Raw genomic sequence first — 13247 nt, 5'->3', positions numbered from 1 at the left:
ACTTGAAACACCCAACTTTTCACATTCGACTAATAACATAAAGTTCATACAATTTTACAAAATTTTCGACATGACCCGTTTGTAACAAGAACTTACCCCCTGTTTTAACAACATAATTTAAAATAGATTCTGCGACACTTTTCAAAATATGTTAAGGTTATGACCAAACAAAGTCCGTCATGAGTACTTTATCCAACTACCAAAAAGAGTTAAAAACCAAACTAGTTACAAACTTCCTAACCATAAGCCTTACATCTAATTAACAAAAGCTATTTTGACCCTTTTTACAAAAGACAACATTAATCGGAAGCGTGTGACGAGCGATGTGGTGTGTTCGGTTCGAGCGCGCCGCGATTAAGCATGGGATTTACTATCATTCATAACAATAAAACATTGTTAGTTCGTAATACATAACAATTGAAATCCTTTAATTCCATATCATTATTCGACCCGTTAACATAACATATTACTTTACTAACATAATCATCTTCATTCGGAAACATTCATCATACCACTTTCCGATTCATTTATAATGAACCGCTACGTACCATATCTTTCACTATACTTACATTATTTGACCCGTTATGAACAAGTCAAATTCTCAAACATTCCAACACTCATTCTACTTATCATTCCAACCCATTAGACAGGTTATTTCAAATTTACTTCAAACATTATCTTTTGGACATTTCTCCATATAACTCTTTGCATCTATTCAATCATGAACCATAAAGGAAACTTACACTAAATTCATAGTACTAAATATTATCATTCATAAATCTACAAGTAGAGTACATAAAGTTCATATGAACTTACCGCGATCTTGAGATGCTTGTGACTTCGAGTGAGTTGCGCCTTCTTCTTTCTTCGTGCCTATATGTCATAACTTCATACTTTAGCTTTCATGACATTACTTTCACAATCCTTATTATCCAGTATGACATCTATAAATCACATAGATTCCCACCATGATCACATCTCATCAATTTAGCAAATTTTCATACAAGATCACATCTAAATTTATTTAGACATTTCATCAAACACATGGTGTGCATACTACCTACAAAGCATGATGTACAAGTAGTTATAACATGTCCATCCTATCTCATCAATGGTTAATTATAATCTTTCATAATAAAAATCATTATCCTAATCCATAATTTACTATTTTGACCATGAACATATGGTTCCAAATCAATTATTCATAAAAATTTCATCAACAATAATCAAATTAACATGTAGAACTTCACAATTTCTAACCATTACTTGACATGCAAGTGGGTTTTGCCCTAATCATGCTCATATTTGAAATTTAGCATCTATTGATGTCTAGACATTCATAGCAACCATTAATCATACTAAATTTTGCATTACATTCACGAATTAAACTAAACCCACATAATCTAACATCATCAAATCAAGAAATTTCACTTACTTGAGATCAAGAATACTTAGACAATCAAAATTCTTAGCTCATGCATTCAATTCTTCACTGATTTGGTTTTCGATTGATGGAATTTTAGAGATTTAGGGTTTTGAGAGGGAAGGAGTCCCTCCTGGCTTCCTCACGATCGCACACCAGACTCAAGTCTGATTTCTTTTTTTATCATGTTTTATAACAGTATTTACACATCTAGTCCATCATCATTTAGTCCCTATTCACTTTACTAATTTACCTTCTAACTTAATCATCTTTCTTTTAATAACTTTTAGTTTGACATAATTCTATATATTTTCCATTTTAACTTATTAAAACATCACTACACATTATACTTTTAGGACATACGAGAATTTGGGGTGTTACAAAGTGTCAGTGGATCGGATGGTAATCCGATCGGATGATGATCCGATCGGGTGGCCGGTCGATCGGGTGACAATCCGTTCGGACGGTCATCCGATCGGGTGACCTTTCGATTGGATGGTTACCTTGTTTGGAATGGATGTGTTTGTGTATGATGGCTTGTCTTTTGAAGTTTTCGTTGTAGCATTTTGAAAACAGAGAAGTATCTCTACCCTTCAGGTCGGTCAATCGAACGGCTTGTTCACATCAAAGGATGTTGACATAAGGGGTATTTATAGGGTTTCCATAAATGGAAAGGGGAGTAAGTGCCTGGTCGATCGGGTGGCAACTCGATCGAGTGGCACCTCGATCGGGTGGCAGCTCGGTCGGCTGACCACTCGATTCGAGTGCACGCGCGGCAAGTTTTGCAATTTCGATTCTCATGCTGAGCGTTGCGATGCGATAGAGTTTCCTATTCAATTACTTTTAATCCCAACTACTATATTTAACATATAATCATCCTAATTCACTTGCGTTTAGCGATTGTGATTCGATTGCGATTGAGTTTCGATTGCGTTTCGATTAATCACCACAACATAACCTAAATAAACATGCACGAGTAACACATAGAGGCACACACACGTAAAACAATATCCAGAACACATAATTCGAGTTGCGAGCGCGATTGTGATAAGCGATAAAGCGATAAAACATGCGATAAACAACGATTAATCCTCGATTATTAATAATTACTCCATATAATACAACTAACGTAAAAGCATAAAAAGACTAACTACAAGTCAAAGAAGTCAAAACAGGAATTAAGCAAGGAGTGACAGATGGTAATTAGCAATCTTGTCTCCCTTTGACTTCAATCTTGACTTTTACTTTGACTTTCGAAACACGGGGTGTTACATTGACGATTGTCTTATCCGAGTTTGCCATACTCGAGACTTGGTTCCTAACACCAAATGAAACAATTACTTAGTTGTACTACAACAGCTAGTCATCATCCTGATGACCTAACATATACTAACCATGGTATCATTAAACCATACAGGCTAATATGGTACGAACATTCCCAATGAATGTTATTTAAATGCATATCAATTATATTTAGCCTAGGTCACAAAAGGACCATCAATGGCATTTAAGGTTTGGACCTAGTCCATCACCTTTTTGACAGGGGATCAAAATGTCACATCTGTCTTTATCATATTGATGATTTTGCCACAAGGATATTGGAAAAGAGTGATTCCTAATGGATATACAGCATCCATCTAAAATTGTTGAAGCAGTCTCTAAGGTATCATCGGCCAATTTTACCTCATGTTTTATGTCTAGAGTTCTGCTATAACGTTATCATTCTGCATTGTCTCCTGGGCGTTCATCTGGAAGACTCGCGTGTTCGTTATCTTGGCCTCTTTAGGCTTCTTTGCAAGCTTTGGGCAGTTGGTCTTGATGTGCCCTTCCTCGTTACAGTTGTAACAAGTCGCGTTCTTCAACTCCTTGCATTCTAAAGTCTTATGACCCTTGGTCTTGCAAATTCCACATAGTATAGCACGTGGGTCGATCGTACATTTTCCAGAATGACGCTTTCTGCAGTTACTGCATTTGGGTCTGTTATTAGACTGACTTGAGTTTTTCTTGAACTCAGAATCTTTCCTGTGTTCAGAATTTCCCTTTTTCTTCTTGTCAGATCAATGAGAGCTTTCCTCTTCTCCTTTCCTTTTTCCCTCGCCAGAAGTCTTATCAGACTTATTCCTGATTGCATCTAAAGTGAGAGATAAGGATAAGTCCACCACGGACCTATATGTGGTAGGCCTAGATGCTTTAACATTTCCCTTAATTTCTGGTGCTAGGCCTCCAATAAAACGCGCTATGCGTTTAGGTTCAGGGGTGATTAAATAGGGAACCAGGCGAGACATAGTGTTGAAACTCGTCACATAAGCCTGACTATCGAAATTCTTCATGACCAGAGTCAAGAAGTCTGTCTCGATCTTTTCTACCTCATGTTGAGGACAGAAGTTTTCCTTGATCAGTGCAACAAATTGTTCCCAAGATAAGTTATAAAGCGGGATCTTCCCCGTGGCTTGGATCAATGATCTCCACCATGCCAACGCTTCTCCTTTGAATGATTGTGAAACAAATTTCACAATATCCTGCTCTGCACAACCACTGATGTCTACTACAGTATCCATCTCATCAAGCCATGTGATACAATCGATGGCTCCTTATTCTCCTGTAAAGTCCCTTGGTTTGCAAGAGACAAAGTATTTGTAAGAGCAGGTCTTAACACGCGGCTCCTGATTGAGCACAATTTGTTTGGATGGGACACTCCTCTGATTCAACGAATGATGAGAATCATCCTTATGAGATGTATGAGTCTTAGAAGGTGGCTCCGAATGAGGTGCAGACTGAGTCCTGGTGCGAGTACCGCTTGATTCTTTAAATTGTCTATCAATGGCTCTAGTGACAGCATTATCTATCATTGCTTGTAGATCTACACCCGATACATTCATTCTAGTGTTGTCATTCCTCATATTGGAATGACTGTTAACCTCATCTGATTCAGGCATGCTGAAGCTTGTCTTCTATAAAACAATTGTCAATAATTTCGTTTAGAAGTCTATTTTGGAATCATCATCTTTGATGATTCATTAACCATGGTATAAATAGACCATATTTGGTTAATTTGATAATCAGGTTTATTTTAAACTTTTCATTATGATTATTCCTAGTTATAAACTATTTAGGAACTTTAAAGTGACACAAAGCCTTGTCACGAGGACAATTTTGAATTTATAAGCCATGATCTTATAGGATCGAGGCATTAAGGTTTAAACATAGTTCATTACCTTTCTTGACAGGGAGTCAAAGACTACAACTGTCTTTTGTCTTTTAGGACAATAGATATAGCCCGTAGGCACTTCATCACTAATGGATGTTTATGATATGATCGTTTTATTTGATGATTTGATCCATGATTTCTAAATCACTAGGCTAGATAAGAAATTGGAAGAATCCAATATAAGGATGACTATTGTGATTTTCTCGAACCACATTTGTCAAGAGTGCTAACACGTTTTTAGGTGTTAACAAGGATTTGTTATCTTAAAAAGGCTTTACCATTATAGCCATGTCTAAAATGACATATAGGCTAGGTTATACCTTTAAGATTTTCTTTGAGATATAAAGGCAGAACAATCATAAATTGAAACAATGTTTTGATTTAGGAGATAATACATATGTATATGTTTAATACCAAAGTAAATTTCAAAAAGGAAACTTTTCAAAGAAAGTCCTAAAGAATTATTATAATTGCCTTAAACGGGTCTTAAGCAAAGAAATTCGCCCACGCGGGGACTTTAAAAGATATATAGGTCCTTAAAGGGACTACTAGGGAAATGAAATATAACAAAGGGAGTTTCTTCTTCATCTTATTTCTGAAAGTTTTCTCCTTGGTTCACTGTGTGCGGTACGGATACTGAAGGTTTTTGTGGGTAGTCAAAATCTTCTATATTGGGAATCTTTGCAAAAGTGGAATCCAAGGATTCTATGGTTAAAGAATAATATGGATCACGAATGAGGTCAGGACAGGTATAATCCAAGTTTGGGATTCCAAGACTTGGAGGTAAGAAATATGGGTCCTTTGGGTCCATAGGTATTATCTTTGGAGTGGGGGCCTCAGAGACAGTTGGTATGGACTCCTCCGATATTGGCTTTTCATTTGAAGTTTCAAAAAGTCTTAGGTACAGAATCTGAAATATGGTTAATGGTTTTAACTGGTTTGATTTTTGGGAATGGGTTCAAAAAGATCCTTTCTTCATACTGGTCGTACGCTTATTCGAGTTGTGGTACAAAGCTTAACATTCTTAGACTTCGGGTTTGGAGAGCTTCCACCAATGGAGCTTTGCTCGGCGACACGTTCCTGAAATACACAAATATCGAAAACAATACATACATATAACAGGGATGAGATCATCCCAAGTTCATGTCTAGACTCGGAAGTCAAGGAATGTGCTACTATGTCATTGAGATTAAACACAAAAGGCTAGTGTTTAATTCACTCAATGTTGGCTCTGATACCAACCTGTCACACCCCGATATTTCCATGTATTACCGGTGGGCCCCGTGGGGAGTATCGTGACGTAGTTGATATCATCATAGTCAATTAATCACAGTTTATGCATAGCGGAAGTCTAAAAATAATATTACAAACCGAGTTGAAAGTAAAATAAAATATTTACACAGCGGTTGTAAAATGGACCCATAGGCGGATCTTAAAACAGAAGGAAGTAATGTTCAACAGACTTAAAGTATCACAAGCTTGCAAGGCTTTTATTTAATACTCGGAGTTTCCAGCCCATTACGCTTAGTACCTGCACTTAACCTTTTTGGAAAATACGTCAGTTTACACTGGTAAATACAATTAACTGACTCTTTTTGAAAAGAATTTATAAAATTAGTTTGAATGCACAAGGCATAAAATCTTTTATAACTTGGGACAATTATTTAAAAATAATCTTGTATACAGATTTATATGTTTGTCGTCCATTCAGGGCCGGTTAGAAGAGCCGGACAAGATTAATAGACATGCCACAAGTATATGCCCACAAGAGAGTGGGATACCGTTTATACATACGCAACTGTCAGGTGTATGCCTACACCCCGTGCTTAAGCCGTGGCCATTTCTTATGAATGAGCCGAGGATATCCAGGACATGATCATTAACCCCCCAAAGGCATTGTATCAAACAAGACAGATTAAAACGGGTTATGCTATTTATTAATCAAATTCCAATTAAATGATTTCATACCCAACCAAGCGGTATTATTATAATACCATATCCCAAGTCCGTATAAGGGAAAATAAGTTAAAAGTATTTACCTGAGCTAAAATATAATTTTATTCCCAGCCGTATATCAATCAGCAAGCACAGGTAGCTTTTTTTGGGCTCCTAATCTGGAACGAAGGTTTTTAATAACCTATTAGATTCCTAACTGGTCTTATTTAAGTTATAACTTAGACCGATTAGTTTTAAAGAAAGATTTACGATTCAAAACGCGAGATTAAGCGAATACCGGATTAGAATGTGTTTTAGACCCAACAGGTATGAAGGCTTGTATAAAGTGGGTAAACTAAATACACTCTAGGTTTTGAAGAAAGAATGATAAGGTTTGACCCGTTTCGGCTAATTTATGTAAACTAGTTACATAAACCGTACCGAACACGAATATGCATAACGGGTAACCAAATGAGTCATGAACAAGTTCCATAAATTATTATGCTTAAATTATGTTGTGATATCAGTAGGATATCTTCCATTATGCCCAAAACGAATTTAAAATCAATTTAAGCCCCGACAGGGTATTTTAGTCATTTTAAAACTTATAAAAGAGGTTTAAACGTAAACTGAGGTTCTGATCTAAAACATTCTGTAAAAATATTTATTTTATGTTTTTATATTAGTAAGATATCGTACATATGTGTGTTTAATCATTTATGGCCAAACTATGCACCGTAGGGGCATTTTGGTCATTTCACATATGCTTTTAAGGTTAATTTTGGAAATCTGAGTTCAAGACTTATACTTACTATTAAAGTATAAAAATTTATTTTTAAAATCAGTAGGTAACAAGTCTTAGGTGCTTAATATGGTTTTAAACCATACTATGCGCCTATTTTGCATAAAAGTCGGTATTTGACGATATTCGGGTCATTTAAGGAAATCCAAGATTTTGATCAGTCTCAAGTGTTTAAAACATTTTATTTAACATATGATATCAGCAGGAAAAGGTTTGGTATGCAATTCATATGTTAAACTCATTTTATTAGCAAACAGGGCTTTATCGTCAATTACCGAATTTATGCTAGAACTCTATGTTATGGTCAATATAAAATTTGACAAAAATTTCTAAAAATCCCTAAATATTATATTATAACAGTAGGTAGAAACTTTGGTGTCAAAAATTGGGTTTAAATATGATTTATGCAAAAAATGCTATTTAATTAACAAAAAGTTCTTATTTTACGATATCTTGTATAACTTCTATTTTAGACCATAAACTGATGTCAAATTTTTAGGACATACTTATATATCAGTAATAAAGGTTTTTGTTCTCTCACATTTTCAAAAATTTCGTTTTAATGATAAAAAGGCATAATAGTCAACTTTTAAGCAAATAACGGAAACATGCATATGAACTCTAATTCTAAAGGACCATGTAGTATAACCTCAGAGGGTTATACTAACATATAATATGGTCACAAAGGAACCCTAAGGCATAATTAAACTAAGCTAATTCGGGTCAGAACTGAAAGTCAAAGCAAAAGTCAACTTTTGCGACTTTCGGTTGCGAACCGATCCTAAACTCAGAATTGTCGGGTTGAACATGCTTAGATATGTTCAATTAATATTTACCAAGTTATTAAAGTGATAAAACTGATTTTATAGCTTCTATATTATCAGTTATGAATTTTATTTAAAAACTGACCCGTTTGACTTTTATTTTAATTACTTTGACCAGACAATTAACTAAGTAAAGTGTTGGATCGTCGTTGACCCTGAATGAGTCGATCAGAAGAGTCGTTTATCTAATTCAAAGGCGGAATCAATGAATCAGACGCTCAAACTAAATATAATGCTTCTTGTATTAATTCTGACAATGTTTACAACCTGGAAGCAAATCGGCAGCACTTCGTTACACAATCAGGTCTGTGCCAAATGAACTAACCATGCACCTATTTATACTGTTGGAGGTTCGCTCGAAAGGATGTCCGTATAAGCGAACCAGTGTGGTTCGCTTATAGAACCTACCACATAAGCGAACCTGTGATGTTAGTGTGGTTCGCTTATATGTACCATGTACATATAAGCGGACCTCCTTGTTTTACCAACACTTTTCTGTTCTCGTACCTCGTGCACTGGTTATTCTAACCTATTTTATTCTATTACATGATACAAGACGAAGTCAATAGACGTAGTGCACCAACAGACTCCCCCTCGGATATTGACGAAGTCTTCAGTGACCATTTTCTGTTATGCCACCTCTTCAGTCTTGATCATCTTGCCATCTTGTTCAGATTGTAACAGTGTAAGTATCCTTCAATTTTTCTCTTTGATCTTCATAGTCAGCTAGCTCCCCCTCTCGTCAAGCTTACATGCTTTTAGGGATCGACACCTAGCTTCCCAGCTACCAGCTCTTCCTCACTTTCAGCTTGTCTTCAGACTACCCCTTAGACTCGGCTTTCGGGATCGTAGTCTGGATCTTTCCTGTAATCCTCAAACATTCATAAGTAACAATATTTTCGAAATCATTAAACATGTTCTCTAATACACTCCCCCTGTCAACAAACTTCATTGTTTTAACAATATTAACAAACCGGATCGAAAACTATCTCTATTACAAAGATTTTAACAATCTACACATCCAAATCCCTCTCAGTTAATCATTCAAATTCAAATTAATGACCTTGAAGATATTCACAAACTGTTTTTTTTTTTTTTTTTGAAGTTTTTCTAGAAATTTCAAGTTTCAAATTAATGAACTTATTTTATTTTCAGAAGCACAATCAGCTTACTTAGATTTTAAAACTCAGCAACTCAGATATCGGTTGTCGAAAATAAAGCAGAAATCAAAATCTTTTTGTATTTTCTGAAAATATAAAGCAGTAAAGAAATATGTACAAGCATATTTACAAATAATATTTTTGTTTGAGCATGCGTCAAAGGATCATATCAGTTTTTGACAAGTCACAAGTACCGTTGAGCTTAGTTACACATTAAGAATTAAACAATTCACTTAGATTGTCGATATACTGATCCATTTAATTTTTCATACAAATTTCAACTTATTCAGGATACGATTTAGATGTTTTAAGAACTTAAACTCATTCATGTGTCCCACCTCTTGAATATACTCCCGTATCCAGAATCCCAGATATCCAGTCTTACAGGTGAGTATACCACAGATGATATCTGTAAGGGATTAGATGCGAAACCGTGAGAGCTCAGGTCAGAACTTCCGTTCAGCAGAGAGATGACGGCTCGACTTTTGGTGTGTCCCCTTTAGAGGATCTTTTAGCATTACAACAGCAGCGACTATCAATTTTATTGTTTCATCAGCTTGCTGAGGGCGATGTTATATTTCAAGCATTTCGCAGAAAGTATTATTCAGGGACTAGGTCAGTACTTCCATACAACAGAAGTCCCGGAATAATACCCCAGATATCACTGAGTATAAAGACCTAGTATCTCAGAATATGGGACCTTTCAAACGAGATTTCAGGGGTTACCTATATATTCAAGTAGTGTTCCCCACGAAATAAGCAAGTGTTTGAATTTAGGTTTATATCCCGAAAAAGCTTACTAAGTGTATAAAAACCTATCGGCATATCATCAGTGAGACTGTTTAACACTTTTTAATTCTTTACAATTCTTTAGCATACTGTAACTGTCTACTGATATACTATCATTTCCTCTTTTTATGCAAAACTCAAATTTTTGAATTTTATCATGTTTTTGGCTTTTTCAAATTTTCTAATGTTTTTGTATTTTCTGACAATATATCTCCCCCTAAAATGCAAAATCACTAAAGAAATTTGACAAACCGATACTGATAGCGTTGTCTCGCCATCCATTTTCTGCATCTCATGCTCTGTTTTGCAGAAAATATAACATCAAGTACCCCCATGATTTACAACCCATTGATTTTGACAGCTAGAAAACCGTTTCTCAATCTGTGACAGTAATCATGCTTGTTCAGCCGTGAGGGTTTCGGCGTAGTCCATCAACACTTATTCAAAACAAACTAACATCAAACACAATTCAAATTTATACAAAACAACAAACAAACTCCCTGTCTGACCAAAACCAGGAATCTTCAACCTCTTCATGTGCAACACTCTCACAATCTTCATCAGCATTTAGCACCTGCACATTCAACCTTTATCAAATACTCAAACAATTTTAAAAAAAAAATATTTCAATCAATAAAGATGCCGATTCATGCTTCGCGATAAAGGAAGCTCCGGCAATTCCTACCGCTTAATCAAACATGGTGTCCACCCAGGCCTCAGCAGCCTTAGGTGTAACCTTGATTCTAGCAACCTGAATTTTAAAGTTTTCAGCCTTGAGCGGTGGAAAATTTGCATCATAGGCAACCAAAACTGAATCCTCAGACGTTCTCACCTCAGAAGTTGAACTTATTGTTTCAGTTTTTGGTTTCCAAATTTGTTTCTGTTTCTCATCTTTTATCAAATCAACACGTTTCTTAACCGACCACACTTGACCTTCCAGAGTACCTCTTTTGTAAAAATTTGTTTCTTTCTGAACCTTTTGAGTTTGAACAACATTTTTAGGTTTCCAAATCTCTTGAGGTTTTGTCACACCAACGGATGTTCTCTGACTCCATGATGTTCTCATTTTAGATGTGTGAGAATGCCAACTCTGTCTTGAATCGAACCTGTTCAGGTTTGATTTCCAATTTTGATTTGAAGCAAACTTGTTTGTGTTAAACTTCCAAGTTTGTCTCGAATCAAATCTGGTTGACCTTGGTTTCTCATTCCCAGATTTCTGTTTTTCAACATCAACAAACTTTGGATTTTGACACTTTCGTGCAACATGTCCAATTTGATCACATTTAAAACAAACTTTCTTTGACACATCTTTTGGCTGTTGTTGTTTCTTTTTCATGGCCTCAAACTCTGCATTAGATTGTTTTCCAATTTTGAGTTTTTCTTCTTCGGTGAAGCTTTTTCCTTGAACAAAAGTCATTTTTGTCTGAAAATTGGACCTTTCAGTTCTGTTTCGATTATGTTTCTTCTTATACCCCAAACCAGACTTCATGTTATTCTTCTTAGAACCAGGTTTGTTATAAGACCCTTTGAAACCTTTACCAGCAAACTTCAACATTTCAGACTTCTCAATTTCAACCATCTTGAAAACTTTGTCAATTTTCTCTGAAATCACATTCTGAATCGGGAAAACAACATCTAAGAATAATTTGTCCGATCCAATCATGGTATAAACCAATCCTTTTGAATCATCATTCAAATTCTTCTCGGATTTTGTGTCTTTCAGATATCCATCATAAAGATTTCCTTCATCTTCATCCTGTGATTCAGACTTACCTTTCAAAACACTATCACCCACCTTACATACCACCTCTGAATCATCAGCATCATCAGATTTGGTGTAAGTCACATCGATACTTTCAGGTAATTGGTCAGCTATGTTCAAACCCTTTGCCACCTTTTCCTCATCATAAAAAGTATAATTGTCTCTCAATGGTGGTGGTACCTGATGATATTCTGAACCAATACCCTTTTTACAATCATTAGTATCTTTGTGATCTGGTGTGATATTGAAAATACGTTCGAGAATGTACGAAGAGTTATGATAACTTCGAAGTTTTGTAACAATCTTTTCTTTTTCAGCCAAGACTTGTTTGAGATTAGCAATTTCATCAACACGCTTGTTTAATTCAATTTGCTTTTCTTTAAACTGCCTTTCATACATTTCTTTGGTTGTTAAAGTTTCAGACAATCTTTGATCAAAACTTTTGACTTGGCTCTTCAAAGTATCATAAGCTTCTTGTACTCTCTGACTTGACCATTTTAAAGAATCATACTGTTTTTGTAACTCTAGAAACTTAGATTCTTTCTTAATGCAATCAACACATTTTGTGTCACATTTTTCTTTCAAAACCTTATTTTCTTTTTCAAAATCATGACATTTCTGTGTTAGTTTCTCAACTTTTAATTTTAAACTTTGCTCTGTGTCAATCCTTTCTTTACATTTCAGTTTTAAAGAATTTTCAAGTTTGTTCATTTCATTATCTTTTGTTTTTATTATTTCTTCTTTTTCAGTACAGGCTTTGCACTTTTCAATGCAATTCCTGCACTTGTTTTCCTTTTCAACAACCAATTCAACATTTAATAATTCAGAAGATTTTATTACCTCAGTGATTGAAACCTCGGCGTGCTCAGCTGCCTTTGTCTCTTGTATCTTCTCAACTTTTTCTTCCATCTCTTTCGGCTTCTGTTCTTCCTCAGCTTTTTGATTCTCTTCACCAGCAAGCTTTGCAACAGTCTTTACTTCTTCAATCATCTTCTTCAACTCTTCTTCTTTTCTCTTCTTCATCTCTACCACCTTCGGTAGACTTGCTTCAAAAACTTCTTTCAACTTGTTCATCAACTCTGGCAAATAGCTTTTATCAGAAAGCCTTTTTGTGTTGAAAGTACGCTCACATGGAAACACATTGGTTACAGCATCAAAATCAACTTTTGACGGATCTACCACTGGATTACCCTGTGGATCCAAGTAACACTCCAACTCTTCATTCCATCTCTTGGCTCTCTGTGCTTCTTGAAATGGTTCATACAGCTTGCCAATCTCCCATCTTGCACTGTCTCTTCTCCACCAGGTATCATGATCATCTTTTGCAACAAATGCATAACCAAC

Source organism: Helianthus annuus, chromosome 11, assembly GCF_002127325.2.
Source record: "Helianthus annuus cultivar XRQ/B chromosome 11, HanXRQr2.0-SUNRISE, whole genome shotgun sequence".
In the NCBI taxonomy this organism is placed as follows: Eukaryota; Viridiplantae; Streptophyta; class Magnoliopsida; order Asterales; family Asteraceae; genus Helianthus; species Helianthus annuus.
The sequence above is the reverse complement of the archived record's forward strand: the minus strand, read 5'-3'. Positions refer to the sequence as shown.